Genomic DNA, 12,762 nt, shown 5'->3' on the forward strand with positions numbered 1-12,762 from the left:
ACATATCAAAAATCCTCTTCTTCAGTGTTTCTGAACATATATTTTGGTAACCTGAGTGTCAACAGACCCACAAAATGTGAAATAAACCCATCCAGTCCTTTGTTTGTGGTCTGCATAAGTCTTACAACACAGAGAAAAATGCTCTGTTTCAAATGTGCTCTCCTTGTGATGTCACAGTGGGATTCTGGTAAAAAAAATCCCCTCCCCTCCCCTGGTATCTCCACCCATGGACTCCACCCCCAGACTAGAACAAAACTTTTGCACAGGTCCTCCATTTTTATTCTCTCTACAGAGGAGTGATGTCTACCGGGAAAACTCAGAGACACACACACCAAAACGGAGCATTCTGAGAAAGCTGGTTTATACAGGGTCACAAACCTCCTCTGGTGCTTGATTCATGTTATATTTTTACCAAAGCACAGCACAGATGTTTCATTTAGACCACAGGGGGCTGTTTGAAAAGGTGGAGGAGGGGGATAATATGTCCTCTTTAAAGTCCAGATGAGGTCAAAGATGGAAGCTTGACTTGTGGTGGATAGGAAAGATTTATCTGCTTAATTTTTGTTCCTCTTTTACTTTGTGACCCTTCAATGAAATCTAACTTCAGACGATAACCAGTGGGTTCTGTGATTGAAGTTTTCTTAATGTTGAATTGATTGACAGTTTCATTCAGTTTTTTAAAGCTACCTGAACTTCTAAGAAATGTTAACCTCACTTGTTCCCACTGGTTTCCTCTGTTTCTAGAGTTCTCATTAAATCACTGAATATCCTGAAACCAGACACATTTAACGTAACACACTCTTTGGAGAATCCAACAGAAAGATCGCAGGAGGGAGAAGAGTTCCCGGGTTTCTCATCTAATGGTCTTTTGGAAGCGCAGGTCCAGAGGACAGTCAGCTCCTTGTATCTCTTGGCTCACTCCAGGGATGGCACAGATCCCAACCAGGCTCCGTCTGTCAGCCAGCTTATCCTGCCCAGCCAGCCAGACCCAACCTCCCTACAGCCAAACAGTATCAGATGCTCCTCTTGGATGCCCAGCGGCAGAGAGCAGAGCCATATCTCTGCGACGAATTGGTGTCTGGGTCAGAGACGGTTTCATGATACATCTCGTCCTCTCATGGCTCAGAGAGCAGGGCCACTGGTTCCCAACATGGGATCCAATGTGTTCAATCGATTCTGTGGAGTTTCAAGTACTCAACATGTAAAATAATTCAGAGACTTCTAAACATTTACTTCACAGGAATTTCTTAAGTGTTAGAAAGATGTGCTTGCTATCACTTTAGCTGAGCTTTAGTCACACTCATTGTTGTTGTATCCTTATTCTTTTAACTAGAAGTTGTTCTGGATCCATTATCTTACAGGTTGTCTAAAATCTCTGATTTCCTCTCTGAGTAAAGAAGATTAAGGAACAATGAGCAGAGACAGAAGAGTGTCGGCTTCTGGGAAGTCTTTTACTGGCTGACATACCCTTAATTGGATATCAGTTATTGGTTGGACAGAGCAGTGGATTTGCCTGATCATATCGCTTATCCATTTTCCTCCCTTTTATCTGGGGCTGGGTCACAGTGGCAGCAGGCTAAGCTAGTCGCCCCAGACGTCCCTCACCACATCTTCTAGCTCCTCCTGAGGGATCCAGAGGGGTTCCCAGGCCAGAAGGGATATATTATCCCCCCAGAGAGCTCTGGGTCTCCTCCCAATTGGATGTGCCCGGAAGACCCCAAAAGGGAGGTGTCCAAGAGGCATCTTAATCTGATACCCCAACCACCTCAACTGGCTCCTTCCGTACAAGGAGAAGCAGCTCTACTCCAAGCTCCCTCCAGAAGTCCGAGCTCCTCACCCTATCTCTAAGGCTGAGATCTGTGGTCTCATTCTTTCGGTCATGACGCAAAGCTCATGACCACAGGTGAGGGTCAAAACGTAGATCAACCAGTGAATCAAACGCTTTAACTTTAGGCTCAGCTCTCCCTTCAAAACGATCTGGCACGACTCCCAAACTAATGCTGACGCTGCACCAAGCCGCCCGTCAATCTCATGATCCATTTTACCCAGACCCTGAGATGCTCAAACTCCTTTACTTCAGGCAGACTCACTCCCCAACCTGAGGGAGTATTCCACCGTTGAAATTGTTTACATGAATTTTGAGTGAAATAAAAACTGTTAATTAATTAACAAAATTATTGAGCTGTTTAGGAAGCACTATATCAGTAATCTTGTAAGCTGTTAAACAATTCACATTCAGAACAGCAATAAACATGAGTGCAAAAATAATAAATGATGTTACACATTTCAGCCAGTTGAAACTTAACACATACTTCTGTTTCCTTTTCTTTGCATGTTTCCTTGAAGACTTCTGAGACTAGTGTCAGAGACTGAGACTCAAGTGAGGGTAATGAGAACGCAAATCAACAACCAAGAAGTACCGTCTTATGTAAAACCTACCTGTTCATAAAATAATTGACGCCCTTTGCTTTAGACAGTCAGGTGTGCACCTTAAGGAGACATTAGTGAAGGGGAGGCAGTCAGCAGATGGTAGGTTGACAGCTGCAGATTGTTGCCTCGGGGAAATCGAGGCTTGCAGATGATTTGAAGTTTTCTGGGGTAAATTTCCTGTCGGATGGAGACAACCTGGACAATGAGCAAGTCACAATACTCTGATCAAGAAGGTTTTTGCCACCAAATAAACCACAATAACCCTGTTAGAGGAGAATTGTGACCAGCAGATGAAGAATTAAACTGTATACAGAGTTAGAAGCTTTTAGGAATGTAATCTGTTGGGTTTTAGACTAAATCTGCTGAGTGAGCAGAGTAGACAAAGAAACTGCAGTATTTATAGCAGCAGCAGTTGGAGCTGATTTATAGCTTATGCAGTTTGAGTTGTCTGCAAAATTATTACTAGTTATACGGATAAATGAATATTCTTTACATGGCATTGCTTAAAGTATCAGATTAATGTACTGCACAGTGAACATTTTAACTAATGAATAAAATTCTTTCTCCAAAGGTCACATATTCTGTATTATCCACTTCTCCATGTTCCTCTAACTCTAACATGTGTCTCTAGTCTGTCTACAAACCCTCCAATGATGAGAAAACTCCATCCTCTCCGTCTTCTGTCTGCTCCACTTTTCAGAAAATGTGTGCTCAAACAGGCCGTTTGGAGATTTTCCTTTCATGACATCACAAATGGCAGTAGCCCCTCCCCCAGGTGGGTGACACTCCCACAGCTAGGTGTTTGTTCTGCCCTCTGAGTCTGCCTTCTCACCATAAACAACAGGACATGGAGCAAGAAAGACAGAGTACGCCCGAGCCCTTCCAGAGAGGGGGCGTGGTCAGACACCGCTCATTTACGTATTTAAAGGTACAGACACAGAAACAGCCTGTTCTGAGCAGGGCTGAAATAGAGGGGTTTCTTTTACACCACTGTAACACTGCTGCATCTTTGGATGTCAACTCGGCTGACAAGTCAGTTGGTAGAGTCGGTCATCTCCTAACGGTCAGGGGTTCATTCCCAAGCTCCTGCAGCTACATGTTACGATGTGTCCTTGTGCAAGTGTCCATTTACCATATCCTATTCTCCCATGCACATGCAAATAAACCCACTTATGCAAAGATAATAGGCATTTTCATAATTCAAGGTGAATCAGTTGAAGTTGTGGAATGTACCTTTAAGACATACTAAGCTACTAGAGGAGTGACATCACTAGATGATGTCTTTTGCCGCTTTTGCCATGGATGGATGTCTGTGACCGAGCTACGGTTCAGCTCAACAGTGACGTGAGGGTTCTAGTGGACGCTAATTTGCTCATGACTGATCGTAGTAGTCGTACAACGGGTTTGGTAAGGTTGATGTGTAGACTGTAATAAACGACAAGCATTGTGGAAACCCAACATTGGCTAACTATACTGTCTCCAACATTCTCCAAAACACTGTTAACCAAGAGACACGGACCCAAACCATTAGAAGGGGCACCATTTGATGGAAACTGTCAACACCATGAACACAGCATTTCCCATGCCAGCTATACTTTTTGCCAGGTATTTGACACAGAAGAGACAGAAAACAGTCTTTGTCTTCATGACAGACTGTGTCAAAGCGAGCAGAAAATGTAAGGACACCTGCCAAAGACTTAGACGAGGACCAGCCTTGACAAGAAGGCATCGACTGATTGGACACAACATTTAACTCAGATATGTGGCATAGGATTTGTGTTTTTTACTGTTAAAAACAAGTAAAATATTATGAATTTGATTTTTATTGTGGTTAAAAGTAGAGCCTGAACGATAAATCGGCTGATGTTAGCATTACCAGGGACTATCGGTATCTGCTCATTTTATCAGTCAGAAAGTATTTAATTTGAGTTTAATTGTAACCTTTGGATTGAGTCCACAGTCACATCCCTCGCCTCTGTGACAACATTTATTTCTAATATAAAACCAACTTCTTTACCCTGTGTAGATTAAAGGTTAGCAGCTTTGGGGAGGAATGCAGAACCTGAAGCAGATTGAGAGCTGTTTAATGTCTCAATGTTTTCACTATTACCCGCCCACGCTGTTCCATGTTGTCTATACTGTATATAGGCTACTGAATGGAACCAGGTCAATAAGGGACAATCTGCCCCTTTGTTCAAATGTTTACAGCGTCATCATTTAGATTGAACACCTATTTTAAGAATCAATACACCTTGGAATACCGCTTACATACCTTAAAGACTTTTAAAGAACTTTTAAATACTTTTTAGACTAACATCACAGCCTCACATCTAAAGACAACGTGTCAGCAACAAGAGTTTTTAGTCACAGACTGAGATCTTACAGGGTCACTAACTGCAAGACGACAACTATAGTCCTTTTGAGATTATTTCCCATCATACACTTGGAAGAAATCTACAACTACTGTACAACTTTTGAGCAGAAAACCTAAAAGGCGGAGAAACAGGTGAGTTATGGAGAGAGCGAGTAGCAAAGGAAACAGGTGGTGAATATTTGGACTTTTTACAATTCAGATTTCCTTTTGGAGAAACTTCTGTATAAGACATGAACTGTTGAAGGCTTTGTGCTGAAACACGTCCATTGTTGATCTGTACGCTGCTGCTTTGACATTGAGCGTGCTGACTTTTCTGTTTTCTTGTCGAGTTTTGAACCAAGCCATCAGAGAAACGAGCCTTGAATTCTAGATCTGATATTTGTTTCAGAGTATGCTATTGGATATGTACAATTGATACTGTGTAAGTGTTATAATTAGAACAGTTCTTTGACTTGCTCAGTTTAACCTGACATGGTTTCGAAACACAAGCACTTTTCACAGGCACACTCGAGCCAACCAGCCGCCACCGTCTGTCACTGTTTACACACCGACGGTATAAAGAGCTCTTTCTCCACACTCACTCCATTCCTGTCTAACACAACCAAGACAAAGTTCCCTTACTTCCCCAACCTTATTTCCTGCTACCGCAGTATTTCATGAGAATAAACACTTTTTATAATCCAGTATCAATTGGGAGGTTAAGTCATCATGCCACCAAACGGCTTTCATTAGAAGCTTAACCCGATTTTGGGTAATTTGAGGTAATCTGATGAAAGCTGTTTGTTTTGTTTCTTCGAGGGTTTCTACTAGGTTTTTTGTTTGTTTGTGTGTTTTGGGGGTTGTATTTGTGCCACTGCAGTGACTTTTCCCAGTCATACAGTACACCCTGCCATCGACAACCATGCATTTACAATGTGGTGAACCGTGGGGCACACCAGAATTAGTATCTGGTGAAATTCTGCCTTCAGTTATTGAGAGCACATGCAGGCCTGAGATATACAATTATATGGAGATGCTCGCAGTGGAAGGGCTTGCTGCTTATTTATTCAGATAAAAATACAGAAATATGACCTGAAGAAATGTGTTTACAAGCTGCAAACCCAAAACTGAGTACAGTCACTTGAAACAATGGGAAATTCAGAAAGCCATTTCCATGGTAAATGGACGGAGGCTTGTTTATTTCTTTTCTATTCTTCTGACTACTCAAAGCTCTTTTACACACATACACATTCTCACACTGATGGTAGAGGCTGCTGAGTAAAGAGACCATCAGTATTGGCTAGGGGTGTAACGGTACACAAAGATTTCGGTTCGGTACGGTTCCAAGTTTTGAAGCTTCAGTTCGGTATATTTTCGGTACAGCAAAGGGACCTGATGCAACACTTTTTTTTTCTTTATTAGGAACACTTAGAATTTCCCTTTTACACATTGGGCTAAGTGCAGTATCAACAGTTCATACTTCTACACCTGCTCAGGTTACTTTTTAATAACATTTTAAATTAAACATTGTGAAAAAAAAAGACAACTTATGCTGCATCCTTCAACCAAAAGAGTCTCCAATAAATAAGACATGAATGAAATGAGGTAATTAATATAGCCTATATGTAAACATTTTTAATTACACTGACACCTTCTAGTTTATTAAGCCAACAGTTTTTTGAATGCCTTTGAGCACATAATAAACCTAATCACATCTGGGACAGTATAGGAGGGTGTTCATTCTATCATGCTACAGGTTATGCTCCCACACAGACGTGTCTCCTCCTCCCCTTTCACGCAGCAGCGCTGTTGGAGCGGGGTCATCGCTGAAAATGAAAACGAAACTTAAGAGTCAGTCCGTAAAAAGAACTCCATCCCGGTTATATTAACTGTCCAAACCGACAGGGCTCGAGGAACTAGTAATCTGCACAGTTTGCACAGTTTATGTTTGAACTTTTTTACAAGTTACTAACTAAAAGCTGTGTCCCTTACCAGCGGCCGCAGCCTTCCTCGGCCCTGAGGTGTGGCCTGAGGCGGACCGGACCGAAAGCCCTGTACCGAAACGGTCCGGTCCGAGTACGTGTACCTTTACACCCCTAGTATTGACTCATCCATTCATACACATTCATACACCACAGACAAAGCAGCGGGAGCAACTTGAGGTCAAGTGTCCTGCTGCAGGAGCTGCAGGAGCTGGGGATTGAATCCACCTTCCGGTTTAAAGAGACAAAACACTGAAGCTTCAGTGTCCACCACATGGCAACCTGTGTGAGCATCAACTCTAGAGAGGAGGGGGGGAGAGACAGCTCTCTACAATGTTTTGAATTTGGACAACAGTACCCATTTTAAACATTAGGGGTCAGAGCTACATATTGCTCCTTTAAGTTTGCTGAAATAACGACGTCATGATGCAGATTTGTAAAAAGTAAAAAGTCAAACTTTGTCAGGTTTGTCCTCAAGAGGAGCAGAAAACACTTGTCAAATGTCGGGAGATTGGGTTGATTGTTTCTGCTCGAAAAACATTTGGCAAAGTTCCTCCAAACTCTTCTGTTTCCAAATGTGTTTGTAACCACCAGAAAATAGTGTGTGTGCTCTGATGCAAGCATTTAGATGTGATGTTTAAATTTGCAGTTCAACAGCTTCTCCATCATTTTCCTGTTGTTTCATACTGACAAGACAGCCCAGGTCTGAGTCATGACAGAGACAACTGAATATCTTCAGTCTGCCTGGTCAGGACTACAGGTGTTTCTAATGGGAAGCAGCGTGATTCTACAGGAAGCAATGATCTTACAGTCAGACATGCAACAAACCGTTTATGTCTGAGGAATGTGCTTCTGTCTGAGCACATTGTCCCTGATACGCACCTGAAGTGACAGACGGACTAATAGTTACCATTATTAATCATCTAAGAGACAAACTATAGGATAATAATAATGAGAGAAAAGGGTATGGATAATATGCCCTCTTTAAGAATTCTTACATGGCAATATTCAGACATAACTCAAAAGTGGACTTTAAGAGAAGTTCACAGAGCTTTTCTCAAATTGCAAAATAGCTGTGGAGCACATCATGTTAAATCTGTTTGATGGCTTCATGGACCATTTCAGACTTTCACTGATTTCACTCCCTTAATGCAACCATTTATCACCCACCGTGCAGCTATGCTTTCAGCCAATCATAAAGAGCTGAACTTAGAGCTGAGTGTTCACACCACCTGGTCGGGGCGGATCTCCTGTGTGCCCTCAGGTCGAAAATATAGAGTTAGGAGGGTTGCATGACCCTGGTATGCAAGGCTGCGGCAGTAAAAGAAAAACATTCAGCAGACATTTTCTGCAGGAAATTTACTGTACGGCCACTGTTGCAACATCCCTGTTCCAAAAGTGAAAGTTGTAAATTTAGCTTGCTGTGACACAGATTTAAGGTCTGTGAGAGAGGGAAAGTTTGGTAAAAGGTCAAGGCGAAGTGAGTTCAGGTGTCCAGATGGTGAGCTGCTGACGTAGGTGAGGAAAAGAGGGAATCACCGCAGCTGAATGAGAAGATAGAGGAGCTACTGTTAAGAGAGGGTGGGTGGCCTCGAATAGCTTTAGGTATGTGTGAGTGCATGTGTGTGTGCATCTGTGTGTCTATTGGTGGTCTCGGACATTTGTAGAGCAACAAACCTTTTGGTGGGTCAGTGAAGGAACCATCTATCATGACCCCCTCATCAGCAGATTCTAAGACAGGTTTCAGTTTCAGCAGGATGAAATGGACTGAGTTCTGAGACACTCAAATCACTTCAGGTTAGTTTTAGTTTCATTAAAGCTTGGTATTTCTATACATTTGGAGTCTAAATGAATAAGAGATTTTAAAATATTTTGACTCGGGGCGTTGATGGTCAAGTGATTAGGTCACGCCCCATGTTTGGGGGTTATAGACCTCCAAACGGGCGACCCAGGTTCAAGTCCGACCTGCGGCTCCCTTCCCACGTCATTCCACACTCTCTCTCTCCGTATTCCCTACTCTATCCACTGTCCTATCAAAAAAGGCAATAAGCCACAAAATACACCTTTGAAGGTGACATATCCTCCTCCTCTTCAACCAGTGTACATAAGTCTCAGAGCTCCTCAAAACATGTTTGTGAAGTTTCTTGTTCTAAATCCACTCTGATCCTGTATTTGGGGCGGCAGTAACTCAGTCTGTAGGGATTTGAGCTGGAACCGAAGGGTCACCAGTTCAAGTCCCGGTGGGAACCAAATCCGGAAGTTGGTCTGGTAGCTGGAGAGGTGCCAGATCACTACCTGAGCACTGCCGAGGTGCCCTTGAGCAAGGCATTGATTCCCTCCCCCCCCAACCATCAGCTCAGGAGCTTCCTCACTCTGGCTTCTCTCCATTAGTGCATGTCCATAGGATCCTGTTTGTGCATGTGTGTATTTCAGCCTATGTGTGTGTTGCATAACTTACAGAGTGTAAAAACAGAAATTTCCCCTTGCGGGGATCAATAAAGTAAATCTTAATCTTACTCATGTCTATAAACCCCTCTGTTTCAACCCTGCTCAGAACAGGCTGTTTCTGTGTCTGTACCTTTAAATATGTAAATGAGCTGTGTCTGACCACGCCCCCTCACTGGAAGGACTCGGGTGTCTCGGGCTTTCTCGCTCTGTGTTCTATTGTTTACGGTGAGAAGGCAGACTCAGAGGGCAGAACAAACACCTAGCTGTGGGAGTGTCACCCACCTGGGGGAGGGGCTACTACCCTTTGTGATGTCATGAAGGGAAAATCTCCAAATGGCCTGTTTGAGCACACATTTTCTAAAAAATTGGAGCAGGCAAAAGACGGAGAAGATGAACTTTTCTCATCATTGGGGGGTTTGTGGACCCCAGACTCCATTGACAAAAACAGGAATTTTAACTGGCAGGTTACTAATCTACCGTTAACTTATCTTGTCAGTTTATTTTGACTTATTGTGTGTTACACAAAGAATTTGTTGGATTTCAAACCCTAAAGTCTCACATTAACACAAACTAACTAACCAACAGAGGCAGTTACACCACAGCAACTTCTGCAGTCTTTGAGGTAAAATTGCTGTTTTTGTCAATGGAATCTGGTGAATCTGAAGAGAGTGACGTAACAGTCTAACCCACCGTTGGCATGTATTCAAAATAAAAAGAAGAAATAACAGAGCTGATAAAACCGTGCATTCATTTTTGTCATTTTTGTCTTGCCTTAAACATATATTTTTATCCATAACTAAAGGCTTTGTTCCTCTTTACATTAGTGATACACACAGTAAATTAAAGTATGTAACATATTATCTTATTTCAAATTAGTTTTGATCCATTCATAAAGTGCATTAGCAGCACAAATGTTAGGAATACAGAGCAGAGTTAGCTGTTCTTAGCCAGTCCTGACTTAAATGTTCTTTCTTCCGTTTCCTGGTGTGTTCAGCGTGCAGGGGAAGTCGAGCCTAGCTCACAGAGCTCCTTTCATAAGTGTCTGTGTCCCCCTCCCACCCTGGGACTCAGGGGCTGCTGCAGCGGGGAGCGTGCACTCACGGGGGTGGCACTTAAATACTGTGGCCTCTAAAGGAAGCCCATGATGCAGACTGGCTGAGTGATGCACTGTAGGAGGTTTGCTGTATGTCACTCTTCATATTACAAAATGACAGGGTGTGTGCGACAGGGTGCATCTGATGTGGTGTTTGGAAGCCTGTTGGATGCAGATCTGTCTGTCTGTGAATGCTGCTTGATTGTAAGGTAGCAAACGGCAGAGCTTCTTTTTTCAGGATCTTTTTTAAGGTCCTTGTCCCTTTTGCCTTACATGACTGTTTTATCCCAGATGCTGGATCCTACATGCTGCTCCTCAGTCAGACAAACCACACAGCTCCTCCTGGTTCTAAATGTGTTTAAGGGCATTTTCACATTAGACACAATTGTTTCATACCGAGCATGATCGCTGTCCCCTCCACCGCTGGTCTGCGCTCACATTAGTAACATCTTTAGCCGTTTTCACATATGCACTCCGGATAATATCTAGATATTTAAAGGAGGACTTCTCCGGAGATTCCCTTAATCTAGGGAGACTATCCCTGTCGGGGGGGGGCGCGGGGGATTTCCCGAGGTAAGATGTGACGTAAAAAAAACAACCCGGAAGTAGCGGCCGCAGCAACAGAGTCCGCTACACGACGCTATAATGAGAATATTTGTCTTTATATCAATGCTATGTGTAATCCAATAGAATGACAACATCCACAAAAGAGAGAACAAGATACTGACGAACAGAAAACAGAATGCAGCAGGTTCATTAGAGCACAGAGATCGTAGTGGTCGCGGGCAGTCACTATATATAAACGTCATTCTCTTTCCGTTGGCTCAAATTGAAATCTCCAGAGTATATGCTGCCACGTTCAGACATCAGCTCACTCAGATTTTCTGCAGATAAAATACTAGGGGTCTGGCAGGAGAAACTCCAGGTATGTGTCTGTTTGCGTTCACACATATAATCCCCTCTGGGTAGACTAATCTCCGGAGTTTTTCAGGAGATTTCCGTATGTGTTAAAAGGGTTTTACTGTACCCGAGTACACTCACATATATACACAGTCCAATACAGCAGGGGGCAGCATGCACATAGTTGGTTTGCAAATCCGCCAAGGAGCAGAAAGAAGAAACAACCATGGCAACCCCTCGCGGCTGAGTCCGTCCTGCTAACTGTGGATAAAATATCCATCCATCAATCCATTTTCTTTTGCTAATCTGTCGGTGGGTAGGATTGGCAGCAGGCTTAGAAAGTTGCTCCAAATACCTCTCCCCAGCGACATATTCCAGATCCTCCAATGGGATTTCAAGTTGTTCCCAAGCATTATGGGATATATAATCCTCAGTGCATTCTGGGTCTCAGTCCAAGTTGGGCATGCCCAGAAGACCTCCAAAGGGAGGCAACCATGAGGGATCCTTTTGATATGAAGGGGCAGCGGATCTACCCCGAGCTCCCTCCAGATGTCCGAGCTCCTCACCACAGCTCTAAGGCTGAGCACAGACAGCCTGCAGAGGAAAATCATTTCGGCCATTTGTATCTGGGATCTCATTCTTTCGGTCACTACCCAAAGTTCATGACCACAGGTGAGGGTTGATGATTAATCCAAAGATTCGCCTTCAGACTCCCTTTTCACCACAACGGTCTGGTGCAATGAGTCTCATGATCCATTTCACCCTCACTCGTGAACAAGACCATCAGATACTTGAACTCCTTCACTTGAGGCAGGGACTCACTCCCCACTCGGAGGGAGCAATGCGTGCAATAGTTGTTGCTATTTCACTCAAACTAGATTAAAGAGTTGAGACTACATTAAAGGGGTGGATTCCTGGTATGACCATCTTGGCATCATTACAGCAATGCTTCTGCAAAACGTTTATTGTAAGCAGCATATTTAGAGAACATGACTGTAACGCATTCCTCATTAAACCCGATGCAGTCTTTGCTCAGCTGACTGTGAGTAATGACATTAAAACTCACAATCTCATTAGAGTTCCTTTATTCCTGATTGTGTAATCAGTTCTGGTTTATTGCCAGTTCACTCATTAATGCACAGTCAGGAGATTGATCGGGAAAAGGAGAACCATGCTGCTGATGTGTTAAGCTGCTATGTAGGACCTCTGACTCTTGGGGGAGTTTTGTAGAGGTCACAATCGCAGCTCAAGACGAGTCATGTAGCACACACCTCCAGTCAGAGCAGAGCCTCCTGTTCTACGCTGTGTGTGTGTGTGTGTGTGCGTGCGTGCGTGCCTTATTTTACCCGGTCAGGCTGCAGCAAGTTATCCAACTCAGCCCCCCTGAGGCGAGCTTCAGCTCAGACCCTCGGTGTTCAGGTATGCTGCAGAAAAGCAGAGAGAAGAGGCAGCAAACATTTGGGTGATTACACAAAACTTCCCACCTTCAATGTTTTACAAAATACTGAGTGGTACATGTTTACAACAGGCATTCAAACTTTTCACTGCAGGAAAAT

Source organism: Labrus bergylta, chromosome 20 (genome assembly GCF_963930695.1).
Source record: "Labrus bergylta chromosome 20, fLabBer1.1, whole genome shotgun sequence".
Classification (NCBI taxonomy): Eukaryota; Metazoa; Chordata; class Actinopteri; order Labriformes; family Labridae; genus Labrus; species Labrus bergylta.